Source organism: Protopterus annectens, chromosome 1.part2, assembly GCF_019279795.1.
Source record: "Protopterus annectens isolate FY-2018-M chromosome 1.part2, PAN1.0, whole genome shotgun sequence".
NCBI classification, from domain to species: domain Eukaryota; kingdom Metazoa; phylum Chordata; order Ceratodontiformes; family Protopteridae; genus Protopterus; species Protopterus annectens.
The window spans coordinates 1070483951-1070506450 of NC_056727.1; the positions used below are offsets into that span (position 1 = coordinate 1070483951).

At 40.5% G+C, this 22500-nt stretch overlaps 1 protein-coding gene across 1 annotated transcript in view; it reads left to right on the top strand.

Annotated features, from left to right (window-relative positions):
• Positions 1 to 22500, top strand: part of LOC122792232 (lysophospholipid acyltransferase 2-like) — a 751818-nt gene that overhangs the window by 342855 nt on the left and 386463 nt on the right. The gene's annotated exons all lie outside the window — the stretch shown is intronic.

Consider the following 22500-nt stretch of genomic DNA (forward strand, 5'->3'; position numbering starts at 1 on the left):
GGCACGCCCATTTACGCACGCATGTCTTTCGAACGCTACCCTACCATGGGGAGGACATGCAGACTCCACTCAGAATGCTCTCCCAAGCCCAGCCGAGAATCGAACGGGAGAACCTCTTGCTGTGAGGTAACAACGCTACCGCCGTACCTTCGCTGCATCTGTGTGTGTGTGTGTGTATGGGTCTACTTTCATAACCGACGAACAACGAGACCGCCCGTCAGCCGAGCGAAAACGCGATAGAGCCCGAGACTGAGAGACCGACAACGTGGATTAAGGCGGAGAAAATGAGGTGTGTGGGACGGTAAAGCGGACGTTAGAGTGGCCGGACAGGTAGGAAGAAAGTGGTGAAGTGTCATGTAGGGAAGTGAGGGGTGGAGTGAGTGGGAGAGCGGTGAGGGCTGTGTGTTGGAGGGTTTTATGGTGGGTTAGGGAGGTAGGGTTAGTAGGAGTGTAGGTAGGTAGGTAAGTGTTGAGTGGTGTAGGGGAGGTGTGGAGAGGTTAGGTTGAGGGTTACGGGTTGGGGTAGTGTAAGTGTAGTGTCGGTTAGGAGGTTAGGGTTTAGGTTAAGGTTAGTGGATGTTGTTGTGTGTAATGTTATCATGAGTTGTTGGTGTGGTGTGTTTCGGTTGTTTGGGGATCGGTAACTGTGTGTCGTGATTCAGTATATTCGGTCTATGAAAGTAGACCCATATATATATATATCTGTATATATATATCTATGTACATATATATATATATATATATATATATATATATATATATATATATATATATATATATATATATATATATACATATATATATCTGTATATATATATGTATGTATATATATATATATATATATATATATATATATATATATATATATAAACGTATATAATTATATTTGTATACAACTTACATTCTTCTTCTTCTTTTGGCTGCTCCCATTAGGGGTCACCACAGCAGATCAATTGTTTCCATTTCTTCCTGTCCTCTGCATCTTGCTCTGTCACACCAACCACCTGCATGTCCTCTCTCACCACATCCATAAACCTTATCTTAGGACTTCCTCTTTTCCTGTTACCTGGCAGCTTCATCCTTAACATCTTTTTCCCAATATACTCTGCATCCCTCCTCAGCACATGTCCAAACCAACGTAATCTTGCCTCTCTGGCTTTGTCTCCAAACCTTCCAACCTGGGCTGACCCTCTAATATACTTATTCCTAATCCTGTCCATCCTCGTCACACCCAGTACAAACCTTAACATCTTCATCTCTGCCACGTCAAGCTCTGACTCCTGCCTTTTTGTCAATGCCACTGCCTCCATCCCATATAACGTATCTGGTCTCACTACTCTCTTGCAGACCTTCCCTTTCACTCTTACTGGTACTCGTCTGTCACAAATCACTCCTGACACTGTTCTCCACCCACTCCATCCTGCCTGTACTCTCTTCTTCACCTCTCTTCCACACTTACCATTACTCTGAACTGTTGATCCCAAGTATTTAAACTCATTCACCTTTGCCACCTCTACTCCCTGCATCCTCACCATTCCTCTATCATCCCTCTAATTCACACACACATATTCTGTCTTATTCCTGCTGACCTTCATTTCTCTTCTCTCTAGAGCATATCTCCACCTCTCTAGGGTCTCCTCCACCTGTTCCCTACTCTCACTACAGATCACAATGTCATCTGCAAATATCATAGTCCATGAGGACTCCTGTCTGATCTTGTCTGTCAACCTGTCCATCACCATTGCAAATAAGAAAGGGCTCAGAATTGATCCTTGATGTAACCCCACCTCCACCTTAAACGCATCCGTCACTCCCACAGCAGACCTCACCGTTGTCGCACTACCCTCGTACATATCCTGTACCATGCCTTATATACTTCTCTGACACTCCCGACATCCTCATACAATACCACAACTCCTCTCTAGGCCCCCTGTCATATGCTTTCTCTAAGTCCACAAAGACACAATGCAACTCCTTCTGACCTTCTCTGTACTTCTCCATCAACACTCTCAGAGCAAACATCACATCTGTAGTGCTCTTTCCTGGCATGAAACCATACTGCTGATCACTAATCATCACCTCCCTTCTTAACCTATCTTCCACTACTCTTTCCCATAACTTCATGCTGTGACTGATCAATTTAATCCCTCTGTAGTTACTACAGCTCTGCACATCACCCATATTCTTAAAAATCGGTACCAAAACACTTTTTCTCTATTCCTCAGGCATCCTCCCACTTTCCAAGATTTCATTAAACAATCTAATTAAAAACTCCACTGCCATTTCACCTAAACACCTCCATGCTTCCACAGGTATGTCATCTGGACCAACAGCCTTTCCATTCTTCATCCTCTTCATAGCTATCCTTACTTCCTCCTTGCTAATCTACTGCACTTCATGATTCACTATCCGCACATCATCCAACCTTCTCTCCCTCTCATTCTCTTCATCCGTCAGCCCCTCAAAGTACTCTTTCCATCTGCTCAACACAACTTACATACACCCTGCATATTAAACTATGATCCCTGCCAAAAAGTTAAGTTGACAAAGCTTAGTGCAAGCTGAAAAAAACAACTTAATGAGTCTTCAGATAAGGACCTTCCAGGTGTGGTACAAAGGGATATATCAAAGGCAGGGGAGATGGTAACTGCTTTTGTTTAATGTATTTATTTTTTTAACAGGCAGGTAAACTGGAAGAAAGTGGCTCTATTTTCAGTAACAGAAAGTGTTACATACATGGTCAGTTTTGAGTAAAGTGGGATCAAATTTGAATGCTCAGGAGGTATCATCACAGTGAAAGTGAACAGAGGACAGGATTGATCACCAGACTAATAAGTAAGATATTTTACTACTGCATCTGCATAGCACTTAAAATGAATTAACTTTGTATTCTGATGATAGGATATATTCTAAAACCAGTTGATATTAGAAGGGGTTTAACCCTAACCGTATGTGGAAGATATGCTGTTTGCACAGCATACAGCACATTTTAAAGCTGGCTTGCATGCTGTGTTTTCTTTTTGATTCTTTGCCTTGCAGCCGCAGCAGCTCAGAATGCATGCTGACAGTCACATGAATTCTCCTACAGCGGTCCTTGAGCAATGAAGATACTGAGTTTACATATCTATACCAGCTAAAACACAGCAGAGCTCCAGTCATGACATGCTTGATAAAACAGATGTCAGAGTATAAATTTCAGATTATCTGCAGACAGATGCCATGTAGAAGTCAGAATGCCATGGCCAAAAGACAAATTTGTTTCAGTCATAAAACTCTTCCTCAACTACCTTATCCCAATCTAACTTATCTGTTTCACTGTGCTCTCTAAAAAGTGTTTCAGAATAATTTTTTACCATTTTTTGAGCACAACTCTGCAATACACTGGCTCAAACTTTCACATTCAGATCTGCAGTACAGTCTTATCTGTTTGCTGTACCAAAATGCCCCTGCGATTCTGCCTGAACAGCAACTCAGCTAGGTCTTGAGTAAGTCATACCAGTCTTACAGCTAATATATACTCTTACAAGATGACATTTTGTTTTATTATTTTTCCTGTGTCTGACTTAATCAACAAACAGTGTAATAAACACAGGCATAATATAAGAAAAACACATTATTATGTGTGACTCACCACGTCTGTCTTTTCAAGAAGACATTTGACATCAAAGCCTTTGCAGTAAACACTTTTTAGACTAAGTCAGTCAGTCAGTCTGTCACTGAAGGTGAAGTTTATAGGAAAGAATAAATGAAGGAAAGTTTATTTAATGTTGCAGCTGATATAGTAAATGGTTGGTACTTCTCTTCAGGAGATCAAGGCAGTTTACATCAATGGTGAGGTGATTTATTTGCCCTTGTCTCAAAAGAAAAAAATATTCTTGTAATATGCATACTCAGAAAGTGTAAGACAGTACTGCTTTCTCTGCAAGTCATTTAGAGCTGCAGTTTTCATAGTGTATTCTAGTCATAATTAAGGAAAGCTGGCACATTCACTAGTAGGTTGTGTAAATAAATTTGGAGCAATGCAGTAGTAAACATGCAGAAGTTCAACACTCGTAGCCTTGTAATATCTGAGTGTGGGAGCTGGGATGGGGAGTCCAAAGCCTGTCTTAGAATAAATATTTTGCAAAGGGGCTACACCGACTACTGTCCTGACAGCATGTCCGGTGAATGGATGGATGATCGGAGTGTGAATGTTATTACTGAGAAAAGATCAGGAGAAGTGTTGTTCATGATTTACTCATTCCATGTGCTGCTAGGATGATGTTGCTGTATGAGCATTATGTAAGTTAGTCATTTTATGGTACTTGTGTTTGTGAGGGGCAGCACGGAAGGGGCTCTTATAACACTGCAGCACAGACCATTTTGATTAATTTACCTAGTTACACAAGTGCATTGTTATTTGTCTGTCTATCTATCCATCTGCCTATCTCTCTCTATATATATCTTTATATATATATATATATATATATATATATATATATATATATATATATATATATGTAGCTGTTAAACTGTCCATTGATTTCTCTGCCTAATAATGAGTGGATATTATGTGTCTCTGTCACATTTTGAAGTGATCTTCAAACCAACCCCTCAGTACTGACCACATTATGGAAGACAGAAGAATATGTTTCCCAGATTCTTTGCATCACAGTCCTCTTTCAAATTCTCCCTTTTTAAAATCTCTTGTCTGACTTCTCCCCTTAGCTGTCCTTTTGGAAAACATAACTGTGATGTTAGGGGGTACCAAAGTCCCCAGTGCTCTAAGCATAACAATGGTCTCCTTATGTGTATGGACTGAATCAATGATTGCCGCACAAAATCACTGAGATATTCTAAAAATAAAAAGGTTAGCATTAGCTCTAAGTTTTACTGCTGATGAAAGTCAGACAGTTAAACAGGATTCTACAGTGCCTGATGATAAAAAAGAGACAAGTATTGTCCATAGACTATACTCCTCACCCACTATTGTGGGCATATGTGATCTCTGTTTAACAATTATCCACTTGTCCATAGACTATACTCTGCACCCACTGTTGTGGGCATATGTGATCTGAGTTTAACAATTATCCAATTGTCCATAGACTATACTCTGCACCCACTATTGTGGGCATATGTGATCTCTGTTTAACAATCATCTAAAGCATAATGCTATAGGAATGCAAACTGGGGTCTGCTGCCTTTCAGTGCCTGTAACGTAATATGGATTTAAGCACCTGGTCTAGGTATAGAACTCATATCCTAATCATCGTTGCTTGACTGGAAGCAGACATCAGAAGCATGGCTAGGGTAGGGAAAATGAGCAGTTGTCCTGGGTGCAAGATGTTAGAGGGTACAACTGGCAGATGCAGATGGGGTTTTATCGCAATACCAACATTCAGAAATGAATTTGATATTGTAACTGTAGCAAATTGCTGCTTCAGTGTTGCTAGTAGTTTGTAACAGTTTAACAGAGGAGCTTTTTTATTTATTTATTTGTTTTTTTATTTATTCATTTTATCTTTATTTTTTTTTTTTATCTTTTGCTCGACTTAAGATTTGAGGGATAGTATACTATTCAAACCCTTAGCACAAGAAATCTATCAACCCAACAGTAAGGAGGGGACAATGGTCCAAAATCAGGGAGAAATTTTATTTGTTGCTCTTACAAACTTAAAAAATTGTTAGATTAACAGGTTTTTTGAAGAACGTGAATCCTGAATCGCAAATGTTATATTGCAGAGTGGGTCCAGTAACTGGCCTTTTTTTTTTCTTCAACTCAATAGCTGAGGTATAGCATCAGTGGTGGCTGGTGACTCACATCAAAGGGGGGGGGCTGCAGGAAACAGCTGAATGGGTGGGGCCAATTGGGAAGGGGTATGGCCAACTGGAAAGGGGAGGAGCTATGCTCAAAACCACAAAAACTGTAACTTTAATTAAATACGCTGCCCTGGGTGCCAAACCATCATTATGAGAGTCCAATCAAGACAAAATGAAGTGTAGAAAAAAGAAGTATTTACATGCATTGGCTGCATGACAGCTTACTTAATATCTAGATGAAAACAAAAAGTTGCGAGGCATGAAAAAATAAATTACTTTTTAAATACATTACTGGAATGCCAGTCAAAATCAAGTATAAGAAAAACAAGCAGCACTCAACCCGAACCACTTCTCCTTGCACTGCAGTTCTAATTATAATTTATATTCACCTTTATTAAAGTACCAAGTAACATGCTGAAAGTAGCAATCTCTGTGATACCCCCACTTGTAAAAATGTTTCTTATCCAAAAAAGACCGGCTGCCTGACAACTATCTACTTGTTTCATGGGGATAACATGATCAAAGTGAAAAATGAAAAGCAAACAAGAAACAAGCTCAACATACATTGCTTAAAGGATTACTGCACAGGTTATGGACCACACACAATAGATGGGCATTCTGTTTAGTTTACAGGTAAAGCCTGCAAAGATGACTGCAAGTCTCCAGCAAATGTAATGAGCTCTTAAAATAATGTAATCCTGTCCTTTATTACAAAAACTGCCATATGCATTTCAATACCCAAGGCTTATACGTTATCTAGTTATGTAAGTATTCTCTGCATGGCAACAACAGAAAGGCTTTCAGTGTTGGCAATTCTTTAACAGTATGCTTATTAAAGCTTACTTCCATCTTACAATCTTAGACACACTTACCTGATGGTCATTAAAGCATTGCTACTTAAACAGAGCAACAGGCACTTTCTGAATAATAATAAACATAAATCAACAGTATAAAAATATGACAGAAACCAGAACATTCTGCAAAATCAAAGACAGAAAAGCCACTGTAGTACTTGTGTCTACCTTGGATAGGGGGCTACTCTGCACATTTACACTGTATAACTGCTCCTTGCTTTGCTTGGACACATCCAGAGTCACTACATGGGGAGTGGGGTGCAACAAGTATGTCACAATTTGAAATGTCTCTGGCTGACTGTGATGGCCCTGACACATTTGTCATACCTCTCAACCTCAGCACAAAAAATCTGGACAAAGCCATACATAGAAGTGGGACAAAGGCCCCAAAATAATGGGCAATTTTTAAATATTGCTCTTATAAACATAGAAAGATAATAGAATAGTAGGTCTTGCATTGGTATGGATTTTTTGAAGGGTATGAAATCTGAAACTCAATGTCTGTCATTATTTTCTAACTTCAGTCTTTAATGATTTGCCACTAATTTGCCAAAAAAACACAATTTTATGAAAAATGGACCAAAAATGTGATGCAAAAATCTAAAATAGCCACACAATACAGCTGGGAACCTGTCAAAGAAGGGATACTTTTTTAATATTAGTACTGCTAACTTGAGCAGCTGACAAAATAAAAAAATTTACATGCATTTCTGAAATAAAAGCAATCTATAATTCTGATTATTACATTTATTAATTGTAAACCCTCCACGTTTTCTTCTAAATTTGCCATTTTGCAGAGGGATTATTAGGAGAAGAGCAACACTGTGGGCCAAAATCGGGAACAGTTGAGAGGTTTAGATATGCTTAATATTATAAAGCAATTTATTTGCATGTACCTCTCAACCTGTTAATGCAGGAAATCTGGACAAGGCCAAATATATTGGGGGAACATATAAACAGTACTAAAAATTGCTCTTGTATAAACTGAGACAGTTGATAGAATAAAAGGTCTTGCTTTAGCATGCATTTGTCTGAAGGTTATGAAGTCTGAAACTCACTGTCTGTCAATATTTAGTGACAGTTGAGAGGTATAGTTCAGCCGAGGCTGTCTTTAAGTTTGCCACCCTTCCCCCTCACAAAATCATGGTCAAATGGAGCCTCCCCCTACAGCCATTCCAATGAACCATTACTTGGCTATTTCACCCCATTTACCATAAACACTAATATGCATACTGCTTTACTTCTGCGATGATTTGGACTTCATTTGAAAGTTTTATTTTGCATTTTACAGCACAATCACTAATAGATATCTGCTAAACAAAGCAATGCAGTCTCACAATGAAAACAGACTTAGCATTAAAACTTCTCTGCCCTTGAAACTCACATTCATTGAAACAGCATTGAAACCCACATTCAAAGAAAATACATTTTGCCAGTGGCAGATAAAGATTAACTTTGGGCTGTTTTCAAATCTCAGGCCCCTTGCAGACGAAACATACACATGCTCTTTGATACACCTTCCTGATTGTATTAAATTATATTCCTTGTACAATACAGTACATTTTTCGATGGCATGTTAAATTTGTTTTGAACATTTTTCCAGTAAACAATTAAACAAAATGCATGCACCAATAATGACAAAACTGCACAGTTCAGAACATTTCCATCATAAAAGTCTACTCAAATTTCTACAGTCAACCAGTATCAGTAAATATGCACGATCTCTGAAGAAGTAAAAGTCATCTAAATAATTCCACATTAAAGAGATCTGCAGCTAATGAAGAGGTTGCTGCTAGCAAACAACTTTATATTTCATTGCTTCATCTACAAATAAGGTGCCTGTTGCCCTTGAGGAATAAATTGCCTATGTTACACTAAAAAAATGATAAGCTAGTAATATTGCAATAGGGAATGGATGGCAAACTGATAACACATTCATAGTTACTGGGTATCTTTATCAAAAAGGACTGCAGCATCTACTCCCTTTGCAACACATATCAGCAATGCATCTACCTACTGTGGGAGAAGAACCCACAGCCTTCTGCATCAAAAGCAAGTACACTACCTGTTGTGCTATTATCAATGCAAGCAGAGTCAGAATAAGCCGCACTAAACTTTTGCTCTCCTGCAGCTCTCAGCTCCTTGTAAAATCTACTCAACACTCAGCTGTATCTCTGAACTTTGCAGCACAGGAAATCTGGAAAAAGCCAACATTTATTAGGGGGGGGGAGTCCAAAAACCAGGGACACATTTTAAACATTGCTTGTATAATGTTGGAAAGTTGCTAGAATAAAATGCTGTGCTACCACCATACATTTCAGTGCCACGTCTTGAACCTAGGACCCTGTGCAAAACTGTCAGAGCAACATACCACTATGCTAAATCAGCTGTTTTGTGAAAGAGAGAAAGACTGAAACTTAAATGGCTACGATTTAGTGAATTCAGTTCTCACCATAGCTGTCAACCTCTTAGCACAAAACACCTGAACAAAGCCAGTAATGAGGGAATACAACCCCCAAACATATTCAGTGAATTCAGTTCTCACCATAGCTGTCAACCTCTTAGCAAAAAACACCTGGACAAAGTCAGTAATGGGGGAATACAGCCCTAAACATATTAATTGAATTCAGTTCTTACCATAGCTCTCAACCTTAGCACAAAAAACCTGGACAAAGCCAATAATGGAGGAATACAGTCCCAAAAATAGGGACACGTCAAATATCCATCTTATAAACTTAGAAAATTGCTAGAATAAAATGTTTTGTGTTACCATGTACTTTCTGAAGAATATGAAGTCTGAAATTCAAATGCTTGCCATTTTTATTTATGTAACATTTGTTAACCAGGAAAGTCAGACTTGGAACAAAAGCCAGTTTTCAGCAGAGGCCCAGGGAGAAACACTCCAGACACATGTCTTTGTAAGATGGTAACACACCCACACAAACACAGGGAAGACATGCAGACTCTACGCAGAAGGCACCCCAGCCAAAAATCAAACCAGAGAACCTGTAGCTGTTAGGCAACAATGCTAGCACTGCACTACTGACTGTGTAAAGACAAAAATACAGAAACCACAGAATTTATGAGGAACAGAACAGAGCAAATATGAGGCAAAAATCTGCATTTGTTTTACAAATGGAGGTGGGCCTAAGGTAAGGGTTCAAGCCTGCGGTATTCTCTACAGACCACCATATAGCAACTGGGGCATTACACACACACACACACACACACACACACACACACACACACACACACACACACACACACACACACACACACCAACACAATTCTCAGGGTAGGCTGGTAGAATTCTTTAAACAGCTTTAGTACTGGCATGGTAATATTGTTACCATCTTAGATGAGACGAGGGCACCAAACACACCAGTTTCCTACCACTCTTAATTTAGTCGAATATAAGTTATAAAAAAAACACACCGGTTTCCTACCACTCTTGATTTAGTCAAACATAAGTTATAAAAAATGATGCGTCAATGTTAGTATACTCGTGTTCTGATGAATTGGAGGCAGAAATCACTGTTTTGCTAACCTATAGTTTTAAATGACAATACCCTCTTCTCATAAACTAAATAACATAATACATAAAAAAGAATAGATACCAGTCATGAGATTTTAAAGAACTTTACTTAAACAACAAAGACAGTACTTATTTGCATTAAATATGCAAATATCTAGACAATGCAGTCATACAGAGAAGAATATTTAAATAAGAAATCTAAGTTAAATAAATAAATTGAACTAAAGAGTACTCGACTCCTGCTGCTCTGACTTCAAAATGTACTAGGTAAGCCAAAGTGAAAACTTCACAGATGTGTCACCAAGATCTAACAAGCCAAGAGTTGCTGGCTTTAAACTGTTCTCATTTCCAAGTATATATTCAAGCTTGTTTTTTGTTTCTGTAACAAGAGGTAGTCATATCAGATTACAACATTCCCTTTTCACACATTAGAGGAAAGACAACTAAACTACAGACAGATTTTCTTTCATTCAGTCTGCTACAGTCAGTGCAAAATTGCCTCAGTTGAATAGTAATGACTAAACATTCAAACCCAGAAGTTTCCACAGATGTGGAAAAACTGCAAGGCTTTCCAGCATTGTCCCTCTCCCACCATCTATGTAAGCATCCAGTCTAATCTTATAATTTATTTTAGTCCATCCTATGTCAGTCTGCAGTTGTGTTTCTTGCAGTTTATTCACTTCTCTGGGGACGTCTGGCTTTAGTGCTACTTTTGCATGAGTCTCTGCTTCTGTCTTCCTCACACGTTTCTTGTAAGCTCAAATGATTCCACCATTCCTCCTTTGACATCAGTTATTTGCCCTTCCAGTGTATTGAAACTTTATTTCTGTCTAATTTTTTCAGTGAATTTTGTTCTGTTTCAGTCTCACCTTCTTTCCATTTATCGATTCATTTCTCTCCTAAGCTATGCCTCACAACCTTGACCTTCTCTCTTCTTCCCATCTCTGATTTCCCCATCTGTATGTTATTTTCCACTTCTATTCACATAACTTCCTCTACTGTGAATATTGTTTTGGCTTAGCTGTCTGACTTTTATTTTCACTTTCCACTTCCCAATCCAACAAATAATGTTGAAAATGAACTTACAGTTATGTGAATGATGCAAACCTACCCACCAAACTTCCTAGGTAGCCCCTGTGATGCCCATGCCTTGACCCAGCAATTAAAGAGACTCAATCCTCACCACTAACACCAGTGAGGGGTGTCCATATAGGGAAAGGATTATAAATACACACACAGTAAAGTACAATTTCCCTTAAGAGCACACAGAGATCACAGTCAGTCTGGGGCTGGCTTCTCCCTTTCTCTCCAGGTCCCCAATTAGACTCTCCATTGGCACAGCTATAGGGTCCAGATCTCAGCCTAGTGGGCAAGCTAAAACCCCCAGCACCTTCTCTGTTCAGCCAGTGCTTTGTGTCCCTGCCCAAGTAGCTGACACAGACACACACTTTGAGACAAGAGATATATACAACCACACAGACACTCCTGGGGAAGGTTGGCACAGGTTCTCCAGCTGTGCCTCTTTTCTGTCCAGTCTTAAAGGTAGTATCAGCTTCCACCACCCACTAATGTCACCTACTCAAAGGCCCTTCTGAAAGGGTGTCCAATTATTACTGTGCAATATTATTATCCAAATGGTAAGTGTGACTGAATCATTAAGGCTTATTAGAGTGACTTGGTACAGTATCACTGTATACATGCAAAGTACTCTAGAGCTTAAATTAACTCTACATAAAACAGCCACAGTTGACAGGTTTAAAAATATTTAATAATAAATAATAAAACACAAGACAATACTTCTTACTACACAGTGCTAGTCAAGAGTTCAGAGATCACAGAGAAATACTTAAAATAATACAGTAGCAAAGCTCTAACATCACAGAAAAACAAACTAGTCTAATCGTCCTATTCCCTAGCTATATCTAAGAGAAAACACAGTTCTAAATAACTTAGATATAGAGCAAAGCAGTGCTGATGATGCTGGATGTTCTCAAGACAAAATGCTCTGAGCTCTCTGATTCTTTCTCTTTAAATTGATAGCACAGAGCTGCTTCACATGACATAATTCTTCACCTTTTTCTGGTGTTTCCAGGCTAACAGAAACTACATTTACATTCTTTACACCAGAAACCAGAGCAATAAATGACATTTATACATGCAATTTCTAGTCATTAACTCTGGTTTTAAAACAATAGGCAGGATTCCTCCCTCTAGACATATCGGCTTCCAATTATGACATCAAAGACAGTCATAAAATGCTTGACTTTGCTTTCTTACAGCAGAGTGCACTGTTGTTACATTTTTACAGTTCAATATCCAATGCAGTCTTTTCACATTTAAGAGAACAAGCCTGTGGCTTACATTAATATTTACAAATGACAGCATTAGCTACAAAATTCTGTCTGGCTAGGCAGGCAGCCTGCACCTATCTTCACACATCTTCCCCCTGGAGAACTCAAGCTAGTTTTTCAAGTGACCCTTGAGAAATGTTGCTTGAGAGGGTTAGGTCTATCTGAGTATACCTTACCCCATTACCTGTCTTGAGAGCCCATCTGTGTTGGCATTGCTAAACCCACTTCAGTGCTGCACTGACATATATGCTTGCAACCCTAGGCTCCATCTTAGCAACTTGGCATTTTGCTGGCTGGCTTTGTTTAACCATGTTAGGGGGTTGTGATCTGTCACTACCATGAATTTTCTTCCATACAGATAAGGCTGAAGTTTCTGCAGTGCCCACATTATGGCTAGACATTCCTTTTCTACAGCTGCATAGCATTCCTCCCTGGGTTGGAGCCTATGACTGAGATAAATCACTGGGTGCTCTTCTCCCTCTGAAGAAATTTGGCTAAGTACAGCTCCCACCCCATGGTTTGAAGCATCCACCTGCACAACAACTTATTTGCTGTAATCTGGACTGGCTAACACAGGGGGTCCTCCCAAAGCTTCTTTAAGCTTCTGGAAGGCCTGCTGACATGCTGTGGTCGACACTACCTTATCTGGCCTGTTCTTCCTTGTCAGATCTGTGAGGGGAGCAGCTATGGTACTATAACTGAGGACGAACTTTCTGTAGTACCCTGCTGTTCCTAAGAATGCCCTCACCTGCTTTTTGGTAACAGGTGCTGGCCACACCTGAATGGTTTCTACTTTGGCAGGTTCTGGCCTGATCTTATCACTCCCCACTCTATGCCTCTGCCATACCCACCTGACATTTTCTGGGCTTAATGGTCAACCCTGCCCTCTGTAGTCTACCCAGCACCTCCCTGACATGCTGAAGGTGCTCTTGCCAGGAATGGCTGTCGATGGCAATACCATCTAGGTAAGCAAGGACAAAGCCTCCTGTTCCTGCTAGGATATGATCTACCAGCCTCTGGAAAGTTACTGGGGCATTTTTCATCCCAAAGGGCATCTTAGTGAACTCACACAAGCCAGAAGGAGTCACAAAGGCTGACTTCTCTCTAGAAGTGGGAGTCAAGGGCACCTGCCAGTAACCCTTGGTAAGATCAATGGTTGAAAGTTACTTAGCCCCACCCTGCTGCTCTAGGGCCTCATCTGTCCTCAGCATAGGGTAAGCATCTGACTCTGTGTGACTATTTAATTTCTTGTAGTCCACACAGAACCTGATGCTGCCATCCTTCTTTGGCACCAGCACCACTGGGGAGGCCACGGGACTGTTGGACTCTTGAATCACCCCTAATGCCAACATCTCCTGTATCTCCTCCCTCAGAGTCTGTTTGACTCTCTCAGACACCCTATGGGGTCCTGTATCCACCTGGTGCTGCACCAGGTGGGTGCACCCTGGTTTCCCAGTGAACATGTCCCCAGACTCCTGTAACACTGCTCAGATTTCTCGAACCTGGGTAGGAGATAGCTGCTGTGACATTGCTACCCCTTCCACTGAGGTGTCAGTCCGAGCCTCACTGAGATCAGTCACCAGATCTCCCTCAGACTCCTCCTGCAATCCACTGCAAATGCTCAGCACAAGGGCCTCCCTATCATGGTAAGGTTTCATCATGTTAACATGGTACAGTTTTTGCCCCTGCCTCCTGCCTAGCAGTTCCACCATGTAGTTAACACCACTTACCTTTCTTACCACCTTGTAGGGTCCCTCCAAAGCTGCTTGCAGTTTTTTGTGTCTGAGAGAAGTGAGAACCATTACCTGCTGCCCCACACCATACACTCTAGCACAAGCATTCCTGTCATACCACACCTTTTTTCTGTTGTTGAGCTTCTGTCAGGTTCTCCTGGGCCAAGCCCATGAGCTCCCTGAGTCTTGTCTTGAGGTTTAGGACATATGCCACAACAGACTCTTTGTGAGGTTCACACTCACCTTCCCACTCATCATGAATTAAATCTGGAGGTCCCCTCACCCTATGCCCATACAACAACTCAAAGGTGAAAAGTCTGTGGATTCCTGGGGAACCTCTCTGTAAGCAAACAACTGATGGAGCAAATATTTGTCCCACTCCCTCTTAAACTGGTCTGCAAATGCCCATAGCATGGACTTGATTGTAGAGTTTAACCTCTCAACAAGACCATTAGTCTGGGGATGGTAAGGGTGGTTTTCAGGTGCTTCACCCCACATGACTTCCACAGACAAGCCAGCAGGTCTGACATGAAATTGGCACCTCTGTTAATCAGTATTTCTTTTGGGAAACCTACCCTGCTAAAAATCTCTAACGAAGCATTTGCCACCTTTTCTGCCTCTATGGAGGACAGAGCCACTGCCTCAGGGTATCGTGTAGCATAATTCACTACCACTAGGATATACTTTTTCCCTGTGGAACTTGGGGTACTCAGAGGCCCCACAATATCCATAGCTACCCTCTGAAATGGCTCCTCAGTCACAGGCAAAAGCATCACAGGAGCTCTCACTTTGTCTTCTGCCATGCCTACCTTTTGGCACTGTTCACAGGTCCTGCAGTACCCTGTTACATCTCTGCAAATTCCAGGCCAATAGAAATTCTGCATAATATGTCTCTTTGTACATTTTATATCCATATGACCTGCAAAGGGAATATCATGCCTATGGCTAGAAGTGACAGATGGTAGGCTGTAGGCACTACCACCTGCTGTACTCTCTCACCTTCTAGCCCTCCATCAGGGATCAACTCTCTGTACAGTAACCCTTTGTCCCAGTATACTGATTCCCACTTCCCTTGAGAATCAGGTGCCTCACTAGCTACCTGCCTCAGGCCTTGCAATGTAGGGTCTGAGAGCTGAGCCTGTCTCAACTTTCTCTTTGTAACCCTTCCCAGCTCCCCTTCCACAGAAAGTCTGGCATCCTCTGACAGTGGTGCCTCACTGACAGCCTGGGTACTACTACTCACCTCTACCTTTGCAGTCACTCTGTCCAAAGGAACATCAGTACCCACAAGCAGCTGTGGCTCACATTCAATCCCACTGTTACAGAGTAGCTCCCTCCCTGAAGTAACCACCTCACTAGTCCTAGCTGCAAGGGGACAGTCTGTCTGGGTCTCCCCCAGGCTACCAGACCCGCATGCTTGTCTCCTAGTCTGACTGCATGTAACTGCGTAAGCACATGGTACTGCCTCATCTAAATCCTTTCCTATCAGGACATCTGCAGGATGGTAGTTCGGTACCCTTGTTGTCTCAAAACAACTTACTATTGGCATTTTGTCTTTCCCAGTTACTGGCTTTCTCACCTTTTTTTCCCCATCTCTATCTGTATGCCACATGGCCCCACTGGTTGCATTCAAAACATTTAACCCTAGGTCTTGGACGTGTACCTGAACTAGTGGCTTCCCCTGCTACTGGCAGATTCTGTTGGGGCAGTCTCTGCTGCCCACCATGGGTTCCATTAGACCTGTGAGCAGTACTGGAATCCCATTTCCTGTGCAGAGACGCCCTGCTTGCTAGGTATAGGTCTCCCTTCATCTGAAGTAGCACATTGTCTATCAGCTAACCAGATCCTCATGTCCTCAGGCAAAGTGCTAAGGACTTGTTCCCTCACCAAAAGGTCTACCAGCCCTTCAAAAGTGGCGACCTGACATCCACTCACCCACCTATGAAAATAAGTGCTCAGTTCAGCAACATATTCACACACACTTTCATCTGCCTTGCTTCTATGCTCATGAAACTTTTTCCTATAAATTTCAGCAGTGGTTAATGACAGTATAATTAAAACAGTCAACGTCAGACATTTTAGACAACGCAGTTACAGCTTTACTATGGAGTAAGGAATCAGGAACCATACCCAGAGCCTTTGGTCATCATCATACTGTTTACATACCAACTCAAACATATGAATGAAATGATCAAAATTATCCCCTCTTTAAACTGTGGAAGAAATTTACTGAGATTTTGTGCTTCTGAGGTCCACTTACTCCCTTCTCCATTACCTCCTTGACTCTGGCAGAGAGTCAGCATCTCCCGCTCATGCTGCCTCTGCCCCTCCTTTTCCTCAGCTTCCAGACATAGCAGTTTCTCATTCTCCTCAGCCTGCAGACATCTCTGTCTCTCAGCTGCTTCTATTTCCAAATGCCTGGCCTCCAACTCAAGTCTCTTTAGCTCCAGATGGATTTTTAAGTCCTCTGCAGAAAGGTTGAGTTGTCCATTCTTGGATTGTGGTACATCTCCACTGCTAGTCTGATCGTCCTCCTGGTTGCTGTTTTCTGATGCAGCTGTGACCAAAGCTGCAATCATGTCTGCCTTAGTCAAGTTTCCATGCACTAGTCCCCTAGCCTGGCAAATCTCAGCCAGCTGGCTCCTTGTCAGCTTTCCATACTTCTCTGCTGACATTCTGCCTGCTCTCCCTGACTAACTAAGCTAATAAAAGAAATAAAACAATTGTGATCTGAACTCTGAGTACTCACTGAGTGGCTGATTTAGAGTACAAAACACCTTCAGTGATCACTGTACACAAGCTGCAGGAATTCACTCTACCCACACCACTACAAGCCAAATAGTATTTGCCAACTAATTAATATGTGGTGTGGATATCCCACCACTGCTAAACAATTAATATGTGATGCCCGTGCCCTGGCCCAGCAATCAAGGAGCCCCAATCCTCACCACTAACACCAGTGAGGAGAGTCCATATAGGGAAAGGATAATAAATACACACACAGTAAAGTACAATTTCCCTTAATAGCACACAGAAATCACAGTCAGTCTGTGGCTGGTTTCTCCCTTTCTCTCCAGGTCCCCAAAAAGACTCCCCACTGGCACAGCTATAGGGTCCAGATCTCAGCATAGTGGGCAAGCTAAAACCTCCAGCACCCTCTCTGTCTAACCAGTGCTGCGTATCCCTGCCCAAATAGCTGACACAAACACACTTTGAGACAAGAGTTATATACGACCACACAGACACTCCTGGGGAAGGCTGGCACAGGTTCTCCACTGTGCCCCTTTTCTGTCCAGTCTAAAAGGTAGTACCAGCTTCCACCACCCACTAATATCACCTACTCAAAGGCCCTTATGAAAGGGTATCCAATTATTACTGTGAAATATTACTATCCAAATGGTAAGAGTGACTGAACAGTCAAGGCTTATTAGAGTGACTTGGTACAGTACCACTATATACATGCAATGTACTCTTGAGCTTAAATTAACTCTTCATAAAACAGCCACAGTTGACAGATTTAAAAATATTTAATAATAAAAAATAAACACACAAGACAATGCTTCTTACTACACAGTGCTAGTCAAGAGTTCAGAGATCACAGAGAAATACTTAAAATAATACAGTAGCAAAGTTCTGACATCACAGAAAAACAAACTTGTCTAATCTTCCTATTTCCTAGCCATATCTAAGAGAAAACACAGTTCTAAATAATGTACATATAGAATAAAGCAGTGCTGGTGATGTTAGATGTTCTCAAGACAAAATGCTTTGAGCTTTCTGATTCTCTCTTTTTGAATTGATAACACAGAGCTGCTTCACATGACATCATTCTTCACACTTTTCTGATGTTCCAAGGCTAACAGAAACTACATTTACATTCTTTACACCTGGTCAGAGACCAAAGCAATAAAGGACATTTATACATGCAAATTCTGGCCATTAACTCTGGCCTTAAAACAATAGGCAGGATGCCTCCCTCTAGACATATCGGCTTCCAATTTTGACATCAAAGACAGTCATAAAATGCTTGACTTAGCTTTCATACAGTAGAGTGCACTGTTGTTACATTTTTACAGATCTATATCCAATGCAGTCTTTTCACATTTAAGAGAACAAGCCTGCGGCTTACATTAATATTTACAAATGACAGAATTATATACAACATTCTATCTGGCTAGGCTGGCAGTCTTCACCTATCTTCACAGCATCATTGTTGCCTTTGCAGCTCTCCTGCCTTTTACTGCTTCTACCTAGCTATCTGACTTCTTTTAAATTTCCAACAATCCTCTCTTCTCCAGATCTGTGGGAGGTTTATTAGCATATAGTTAACAACATTTGACATTGTGTTAACCCTCCTCCATAATGTGAAAGTATTCTTCACCCATTTGTTTAAAAGATCCCCTACCTTCCACATCAGTCTGTCCAGATTTTGTCTTATTGTGACCTTAGCTTTTGTCCCCTTGTACATGCTTAGGTATTTTAGATAGGCTGTCTTGCTTTTGATAGCTCTTTATTTGCACCCCTTTCTTTAGCTGCTCCCACTCTATATAACATTGCTTTCTCTTTTATCTCTTCATACCTAAGACCATTTCACACTTGTGACAAACTGGGATCATTTCTTCATAAGCTGCCTCCATGTTTAGTGATGGCAAGATGCAGTTGTCTGTATATGACATAAACTTTGACGTTATGTCCACCTCCTCTCTTTTTATCATAGTACTTTTATGATTTCTAATGGTAATTCCTTTATGGCCATAATGAACAGCCACATTGTCCTGTACCCCTTTTAACTATGGCTCCCTATGTAGCTTCCATCCAAGTTTTGAACCTCTCACATAGGAGAAGTCCTAGCCAACCAAATCAAAGGCTTTTGGTTCATCAAATAATAATATCCACCCCTCCATTTCTTTTCTTGTACAACCCCTGACATAAAATCCAGCCATCTACGCAACTCACTTATCCACTCTCTGTGTGGCCTTGATAAACCTATTTTGTATTTCATTAATTATCTTGGGTAACAAACTGTCTAACCTGTTTGCTAATACTTTGGCCATGTGTCTGTGGCTGTGTATTTCTCAAGTTCCTTCTTTCTTAGCTGCAACCGCAACTCATGTCCTCCTCACAGGTCTGGATATGGACCTCAGATGTATTTTTCTGTACCCCCCCCCCATACCTTTCATCTACATTCCCCTGCCCACCAGTAGGATTCAAGGGAAAAGGACATTTGCTCCCTCCCACCTCTCCCTTCATATTGATGATTCATTTTTTCCCATCCTATTTGGCAATGTCTACATCTAACATAGTCCTTTAATTCTTCCTTTATTTGGTATCCTTTCACTTGTCCTCCCAGAATTCCTTCTCCCACCTTATTTTAGCCTCATTCCTCAATAAAGTGGTATAAACTCTTGAAGGCATCTTTTATCCTTTCTTCATCTTCCTACATCTGTTTAAGATCATCTCTTTTTTCTATGGAGACTTCTGGGATTAGTGCCACTTTTACGTAGGTCCCTACTTCTGTCTTTCTATCATGTTTCTCTTAAGATCAAATAAGTCCACCATTTGCCACATGCTTCTTTTCATTCTTTACTGTTGCATTTTCTAGCTAGGTGTTTACATACTAATTGATGCCAATATCTATCACTGTTCCTTCCATTGTCAGCTTTCCACTTCCATTTCTGATGCTGACTTAACCTTTATATCAGTTTTCAGTGCATACTGTCTTTGGATCAGGTGTCCCTTATCCCTCTTATCCTTCAGTTATTTTTTTTTAATCTTCACTAGGTTACTGCCTAATGGTTCTAAGGCCTGTGTTCACTTCTTTCCCTCTTTGCTCTTGTCTCTTTCTAGTCTTGTCTTTTTCCTAATCATGGCAAGAATCATGTGGACACATTTAAGGTAATTTCAGCAAGTCCTAAACCTCTGAGATTCTTTCACTGAAAAACATATTCAGTGAATCTAAAACAAGTTATTTTTTAACTGAGAAAGCCCCCTGTCCTTCACATACAACTTATATATATATATATATATATATATATATATATATATATATATATATATATATATCCATATTTATATTTATAGCAATATATGTATGTATATATATATATATATATATATATAGGTCCACTTTGTAATTTTGAAACGTCAAAACCTCGAACATCATAATCCCTAGGTTCAGATGTTCAAAGTTTTGAAATCTCAAACCTGAACACTTGAGATCGCCCGACAGTGCAGAACAGTAATGTTACAATTCTCTTCACTGTAGTGTGATCTCGGAGTTGGTATATTTAAGTAGCATGGGGTGTGGGGGATGCAGGGGGCCTTGCCCCCCTGCAAAAATGTAATTGGTATTGTTTAATTGTTTTATTTTTAGTTTTTTTTCTGGGATTTCAAAACTTTGAACATCTGACCCTCGCGATTGTAATGTTTGAGGTTTTGAAGTTTCAGAATTACAAAGTGGACCTATATATATATAAGGATCTAGGACTATTGACCGAAATTACGTTTCCATGAAACGTAAATGGCCAAACACACTTTAGTGAAAGTGCTTTTCACCGAAAAAGCACTTTCGCTAAAGTGTGCAAAAAAAAAATTAAAAATAAGAAAAAAAAAAAAAAAACACATTACTCACATTTATGCAGTGGGGCAAGCTCCTCTGCACCATCCGTGTGGGGGGCTGCACCCCCACACCCTTCTACTTTTATATTCTCACTCTGAGATCACACTACAGTGGGAAAAGGGAATATTCCCTTATCCCCACTGTGCTACAATCTCAGCAACAAGCATTTCCCCATGTTTTTATCCTTTTTTAGCACACTTTCACGAAAGTGTGCTCGGCCATTTCACTTTCGGTGAAACGGAAATTCAATAAACAGTACAGATCCCATATATATATATATATATATATATATATATGTGTGTGTGTGTGTGTGTGTGTGTGTGTGTGTGTGTGTGTGTGTGTGTGTGTGTGTGTGTGTGTGTGTGTGTGTGTGTGTGTGTGTGTGTGTGTGTGTGTGTGTGTGTGTGTGTGTGTGTGTGTGTGTGTGTGTGTGTGTGTGTATACTAAGTGCATTGTCACAGAGAAGTGGGAAGGCCAGAGCCACTTTTGTTAAATGTAGGATTTTTAGTGAAAACATGTAGGAGGTTCAAGATTTGCAGAAATTAACTTTGCAGTATTTTCACATTAATGTCATTGCTTTTACCCCACTCGGTATTGTTCATCTAATATATATCTTCAACGTATATGTTCCTGGTTTTCTTAAATAACTTCTGCAAAGTTTCTTTAATTTCTCATCATATCCATTTTTAGTTTGCCAATCTCTAGTTTACTAATCCCCTTGGATGGCTGGACATTTGAATGACTATTCTGAATTCTGTGTGGTCCAAGATATCTTTTTCTGCTGACCCTTCTTTTTGTGCTAACCTGTGCTTACCAAAGAATCTATCTGATCTGCTGGCTTGATGGAGACAAATCCTAGTGGAGGTGAATTCCTTTTATTCTTGGATATGGTAGTCTCCACAGATCTGCCCATCTCTCTGTTATCTTTGCAGCCAAAGCTTCCTTTGTACTCTGGTTGAATAGTCAAACTGCAGTCCTGTCAATAATTTCCCAGTTACTCCATCTGAAGTGCTTCTGTTTGAAAAAATATACATTGTAGATCTCACTGTCATCTCTATTCAGTGCAAATATGTTTCCATGTGCCCACATTCCTCCTGATATTCTACCCTGTTAGATGATCCTTCCCATTGTCTTTCTCTTTCATGTTTTCCCTTGACCATGGGTAGTCTCTTCAGTCTCTTTCTGAACAGTATTACAACCCCTTTCCTCCTCTCTTTGCCTTGAGATAATGGTCCCCCAGAGTAATAACGATGTTTCTGCTCGCTTTGTTTCTTGTAGAAGTACTACATCACTGCCGTACCTCTTTAGTTTGCCATGCATATTCCTACTGCTAATGGGATCTCAGTATCCTTTTTCTTCCTTCTCCCTTCCTCCTACCTTTCCCCTGCTTATCTTGTTTGCCTGGTCATTAGTAGGCTATTCCTCAGAGCTAGGTAGTCAATGTTTTGGTGTAAGTCTGTGCTCAGACATTTGTCCCACAAATCTTTCAGATTGTTACCATCTTTAGTTATGTGTCAGATCAGTAAAAGGACCCACATCTTTCATGAGTTGATGAGATGTTCCCAATTTTTTTTTTTTTGGTACATACTCCAGATTTAGATGTCTTACA